The sequence below is a fragment of the Cynara cardunculus genome (genome assembly GCF_001531365.2).
Source record: "Cynara cardunculus var. scolymus isolate 2C chromosome LG 1, CcrdV1, whole genome shotgun sequence".
In the NCBI taxonomy this organism is placed as follows: domain Eukaryota; kingdom Viridiplantae; phylum Streptophyta; class Magnoliopsida; order Asterales; family Asteraceae; genus Cynara; species Cynara cardunculus.
The window spans coordinates 26,809,543-26,816,003 of NC_037528.1; positions in this window are offsets into that span (position 1 = coordinate 26,809,543).

The window sequence follows — 6,461 nt, forward strand, 5'->3', positions numbered from 1 at the left end:
AAGCAGCTYAGATGAAGAGAGACGAGAGTTTGATAAAGAAAAGAAGATGTTTGAGAAGCTGAAGGAGTTAGAAGGTAAGCTTCTGGATACWACAAAGAAATTGTCTGATCTTAAGACAAAACTTGAAACTGAATTGAAAATGAGAACTGAACTCAAATAGAAGTATGATTTAGTTGCTGATGAAAGAGACCAGCTTTTAAAGAAAGTTATAGACTTTTCATGTACTCAAAGCTCAACTGGTTCTCCTTTACAGTGYAAAACAAGCTTTTATGACTGTTCTAAATCTAACAGTTATTCAAGCAGCCCTAAATCAACTATTTCTAAGAACTATACTCGTTCTTCTAATCAATACTATTAAGGGTATGTCATTGGATCACCCAATTRTCATTCTAAAGTTAAAAATGTTTGGGTTAATAAAGCTGAATCAGTTTTGTCTTGTAACTCTGTTGTTACTAACTCCATTCTTCCTTGTGTTGTGAGATCTACTAWTRATCTGATAAATCTTAGCAAGAGGAGAATCATGTGCTCCACATGCAAGACAACTGATTTTGTGAACAGGAAATGGTACAACAATTGGTATGGAGACAACAGATATCAGAAGAGTTGRAAGAATCATAACAGGTATGATAATAATAACTGGTATGGATCTTATTGCATATATGATCAACCTGTTAAAAGGACGAAAAAGAAAACATCTAATAAGAATAGATGGTTTGGCAGTTATAACATCCCACAACCTGATACTAACAAAGAAGGACCCAAGTTTGTCTGGGTACCAAAATCCATTTGATTTGATTTTGCAGGTGTGTCATTACTATGCTTATCAGAATTTCATGCTTATGATGCACTAATGCAAGGGGAGTTTGTATACTGTCCAAACGAGGTTTCTGAATAATTAACTGAATATGGTTTCTAAATACGTCAGTTCAGGACCCATGCTTAAAATGTTTCCATTTTTATTATTTTGAGCTGAACTGAAACATTACTTAAATCTATTTTCTGGGGGGAGTCTCTAGAAATTTTGAATAAATGTTTTCGGAAAGTGAACTGTTTTCTGAAACGAGTACATTTTCTGAGCAGGTATTTTCTGAGATTTTACTTACGTAATTTCTCATCGAACATAATTTCAATATCTGTTTAAGCTATTCTTTAAACTGTTATTATCACGTCTCTTATATAGAATCATCTTCGGTGATAATACACTCGTTAGTAATCAAAGTTATTTTTCTAACATATTTTTTCTTTGATTGATACATACTTCATAATTCTTTGAATATCATAATCTGTAAACCTCGTACTTACAGATCTTCATTCTTTTCTCTCACATCCTAAATAATCTAATTTCGTATATCACTCCTTGTTGATTGTGCTTAAAAGCTACATATCTTGATCAATTTTATCTGATCATTGTGCTTAAAAGCAATAATATTTTTGATCAAATCTTTGTGATCAGCTGAGAATACACTGCTAAATTTTAGGAGGGACTGAGCGCTTTACAAAAATATCTCTATGGAATGTCAGAATCGACAGACCTACCGATGAGGATAACCATATTTGAGTGAGCTTAAACTCAAAAAGGGTTTATGTGCAGAGCTTAAAATAAAAAAGAGAGGGGTAGTTGTTGTGAGCCAAAAAAATTGACGAGTCTTATGTCAGGATTAAAAGATCAAAAGAATCTCATTCTAAACTTTAAAAAACCGGGCATACCACGTAATCTATTAGGTCTCAATTCTTTCGAGACTAATATTGAAAAAGGAAAAGCCCAAGCCAATTCTTATCACAACCCCACCAACTACTCATTTATCTCTCAACAGATAAGTGTTTCAATAACACTTGGGGCACGCAGCTCACAATCTATCAGTTTCTCATTCGAATAAAGTTGGTATTGAAAAAGAAGGATATAGGTCCCTCCCTTCAAGTCATTTTGATCACGAATTAAGTCAGATAAATTTCTGTAGTCCACGCGATTTATCTTTTTTAGCCTAAACAGAGGCATATGTTGCTTTATTTTTTCTACACTACACAGATTTTGCAATTTATATGTTATTTGCCGAAACATTCATAAATATACTTTTATAAGATATCGATGATTGAATGAAAGACCTGGTGAGATGAACCTCATAAAGTCTCATATATGAAGTACATTCGTTGTACTTAATATATCTGTTATATTCATCGGCTAATCTTTTTATAATATTGAAAACAATTTCATAAGTTGAAGTTGTTTATTACTTTCCCATCCTCTTAGTCTGAAAAGATTATACAAGTGGATTTGAAAAGATCTGCTTACAATTTTATGAATTGACGGCTCTCACTAAAAATTTCATTCATTCTTGTGTATGATGCTAATGATTCTCATTTCATCATAAGGAGGAGTATGAAATAATGAATGAAATAATCGTTTTTGAATGATATAAGGGGAATATGATATAAAAATCAAATCAAGGGGGAGTAACATCAAAGGGGAGTATGAGATAAAGATTGAGAACCRACAAAAGATTCAAAGAAGTGTGACTGAAGATTATTACTGTGCTACATTGTTTGAGAGAAGTTGAATGTRAAGATTATATTTACAAGAGTTTACTGATAGAGATTTCTCAACGAAAAGAATGTCTAATTTTGGGGAAGAATGTTTGTGAATTTTTACCTGAAGAAATTCATTTTTGGGGAGAATGTTAGTGATTTGTTATCTGAAGAAGATTCTTTGAAGATCATATCTTGAAGATCTTTGTTTTGAAGATTGTTACTGTTATTGTTCTTTACTGTAAAAAGAGAAGATTGTTTTTGTTCTATATTCGAGGGGGAGAATGTTAGAAGATTTTCTTTACAAAAGATCGTCTGAATATGCTAAAGCAGAGATTGTTAGAAGATCGTGTTGAAGTTTTCAGGAAGTCATAAAGTGCTTAAAGTGTCAACGTGCAAAAGAGATTCAAAGCGCGCAAATTCTTTCAAGCCTGAATACAAAGGGGGAGAATGTTAGGACTGAATTTCAGTGTTAAATTGTATTCGTCTTGAAAGTCTGTAATTGTCTATAATTGTAATTGTTAGCGCATTTGACTTTGTAAGTCATGTTGACTTTGACTATAAAGGTTCAATGTTTGACCCTATATAAGATTTTGTCTTCTAGTGTTTTAGTAGATGAGCTACATTGTAATAATACGTACATAATAGAAGTGTTGACTTGTTGACTTTTCCTCTCAACTTCTTCTATCTGTTCTTATTGTTAAATATGAATCTGCCATTGATTCTACGAGAACAAAGCAATCATATAACATACAACAACCAACCATTAAAGAGGCAAGAATTGAATACACATCAGAAAAATAAAGTTTCTTCTTACACTTCCCCACTTGATCATATTATGTACTTCTTGGTCCTCCAAACCTAACAAAAACCCAAATCAGGTTTTAGACCTTATTTGCTCAGCCAATTACTTGATCAACAACCATTTGACGAGAACTTGAACAATTGTTTACACATGAAAACATGGAGAAATTGAACATAAAACTACAGATGGGAAAATCGATTGATTCTCTGATGTTTCACCAACTGATTGGTGCATTTATTTACATACACACAAACACCCCAAGGAAATCAAGAAAAGACCAAGAATGAAGGTAATAATAATACATAATCAAGCAGGTAAAACAATATCGAAAAAGTAGACAAAGATACAGTTGTTTGAAAACATGCTACACGCATTACGCATGATTCTCTCAATTTCTGCCRATCTACTGCAATGCCGTTGTTGCAAATACATACCCGAATTTTYTATCTATCCTCATCTTCTCCATTTTAATTATTTTTTTAAACGGGGATATGAATGAGAGGGAAGAGGGTCGTGTTTAAGGATAAAGATACCGGAAAGATGATGATAGCACATGGGTTTTGATTTGAACGATTAGGGATGAAGTTGAAGGATTTAGGGATATGGATCAATGATTTGAATGTGTACAAAATATATAGCAGATGGGTTTTGATTTTGTAACACCCCATTTCATACATTACATGTAACATATACTTCATACATAAGAAATACATGATTATACACCAAATGGGTCCCTTAATACAAGAATCTACCAAATACCAAATACATGGTCCAAAAATTCAAAATACAATTCTTGTACTATGAAGTTTTATTTACTCAAACTATACATATCATCAGCAATTCTTCATGCAGATATACACATAGGGAATTATCATATTTTCCCTTTTCCCTTACCGTCTGCACCTCCTGCAATACATATTTAAAATCACAAAACGAGGGTTAGACCGAAAGGTCTAGCGAGCTTCCCTTTTTATGTCATTGCAGGGTGATAATCACCAAAACTTTTATACAAAACATCTTTCCATATATATATAACAAATATATGAACAAGTAAAAACATATTACAAGTACCTCTTTACTTTTCAGGCCAATCCCAATGCTTGCAAATAATACATCAAAACCCAAATAGGTTTATACTAACCAGGTATATCAGAGTGCCACTTTTAAATCTTTCAAATTAAACAAGGTTTATTTAAAGTTTCAGGCCAAACCTGTTATTTCCTCCACAATAACATTCAGACTATGATTTCCAATAACAACCCTGATCCTAAACCTTTAAATAACAAAGAAATACAGATTCCGGACAATGGTAATCTTAAAGGATATAATAGTAAGAGTTATATCACATAACACACATGCAAATKCCATCCTTATATCCAAAGGTACACATCTCCTTGATATGCCACCCTTATCCCATGATACACCTCTCCTTGATATGCAACCCTTATCCCATGGTACACCTCTCCTCGATATGTCACCCTTATCTCSTCATCAAAACTTTTCAYAAAATAATTCCATATAGAACAGACCGCAGTCAATGGAATATTATCTGTTCAAAAATCATCCTTATCAAAAATTCCCACTTCATGATAAAAATAACCATTTTTATAAATATTACATAAGTCAAAGTCCAAATCCGGTCAACTTAAACTTGACCGGACTTCATCTCCGGTCAAGACTTGACCGGACTTCATCTCCGGTCAAGACTTGACCAATTTATCAAATTCAGACAACACTTCATCTTGTCCGGTTTATTAATCCGGACACTAAATCACTCCACGCCTTGTCCGATTTACCACTAAACCGGTTAATCATAATGCGAGATCTTGATCGATTTATAAATAAACCGGTCAACTTTTGGTCGTATTCATACTTCTTCGTTCAATGCTTTCAAGCGATTTRTATTTCTCAAATCTCACTAACTTTTTACATCGATCAACACTATGTGTGATTTAAGCTAAATCGGACAACAAGTGTCCGATTTAAGCTTAAACCGCCCAACCCTTTGTCCGGTTTAACTTTAAACCGCTCAATATTTGTCTGGTTTATTCTAGTCCGAACAACACATCCGATTTAACATTATCCGGTCAAAATTATCAATTGTCAGTAACTATTTCAAACTCAATTTAAACATACAATTTAGAGTGTTTTTGAAAGCGTTTAACCACTCACCTTATGAAGACCCTTTTGGAATCAGGTAAATTCAACTCGATTCTTAGCAAAATAAGCAATCCGATCAACCCTTCCTTTTCTTTAAATCRCTCACTTACTTTTCAAAAATAGCAGAAAGATTGAAAGGAGGCTTAACCCCTCCTTTTATACCCCTTTCTAAAAAGAGAAAGGCGGTTATACCAACCTTATGCACACATACATACATGCTTATGCATACACCTCATGAATGCATTTCAACATACATAATCATGCACAAGTATAACCATCCATATATCCTTTATGCATGATATATTTTTCATGCATACAGTCACATGCATACCTACATGTACATTCATTTATGCATATAATTTCACACACTAGCGTGATCAAATATACCAAATTTATCATGCCGTCACATAAGCACGTAATAAATAATCACGTATTAATTACCTCAGGTGATAACTTTGATCTAGTTGTCACATTATCCACCCCTCAAAGGAATTCCGTCCCGGAATTCCTTTAATCAAAGAGCCATGGATATTCTGATCTCATTTTTTATTCCAATTCCCAAGTTGCCTCTGGTCCTTTGTGAAACTTCCACTGTACTTTAACCAAACTGATTTCTTTATTTCTTAACACCTTGATTTTTCGGTCAATCACAGCTTCTGGTCTTTCCCCAAAATTCAACTTACTATCCAAATTAATTTCTGGTAGCGGTACAACGAGACTCGGATCAGCTAAACATTTCCGCAAATTTGATACATGGAAAGTATTATGGATCAGACTTAGTTCTTCTGGTAGCTCTAACTAATAAGCCACTGGCCCAACTCGCTTACATATTCTGAATGGCCCAATATACCTCGGAATGAGCTTACCCTTCTTTCCAAATATGATAATACCTTTCCACGGCGAAACTTTCAACATCACAGAATCACTTATACAAAATTCAATCGACTTTTGACGATTATCAGCATAACTTTTC